This window comes from Buceros rhinoceros, unplaced genomic scaffold (genome assembly GCF_000710305.1).
Source record: "Buceros rhinoceros silvestris isolate BGI_N320 unplaced genomic scaffold, ASM71030v1 scaffold6287, whole genome shotgun sequence".
NCBI classification, from domain to species: Eukaryota; Metazoa; Chordata; class Aves; order Bucerotiformes; family Bucerotidae; genus Buceros; species Buceros rhinoceros.
Genome location: NW_010422726.1, coordinates 51,407 through 51,758, shown reverse-complemented (window position 1 = coordinate 51,758; position 352 = coordinate 51,407).

The following is a 352-nucleotide window of genomic DNA, read 5'->3' as shown; positions in this document are numbered from 1 at the left end:
AGGGAAGGCATGTATTTCTTCTGGATACCTTTGTAGACCTAGTTTTCAGTGCTTTCTGCAGAGGATTCTTTGCCACTTCTTGGAGTCTGGCTTGTTAATTGATCCATAGGATTACATCTACATCTACAGATGCAGACACGGAAAAAGCAGCAAATAAATTTTAAAATTAAATATAATTGAATAGAATAACTGTTTTACAAATTTATTATAGTCAAGCTGATAGAGAATGCAAAATAATCTTATCTGAAAAAAATAATATACACAAGCACTTGTCCAGGGGCTGCTTGTGTGTAGGGCCAGCTCTAGTTCATGCTAGTAATAGAATAAATAGCAGAAAACAGTATATGATTTT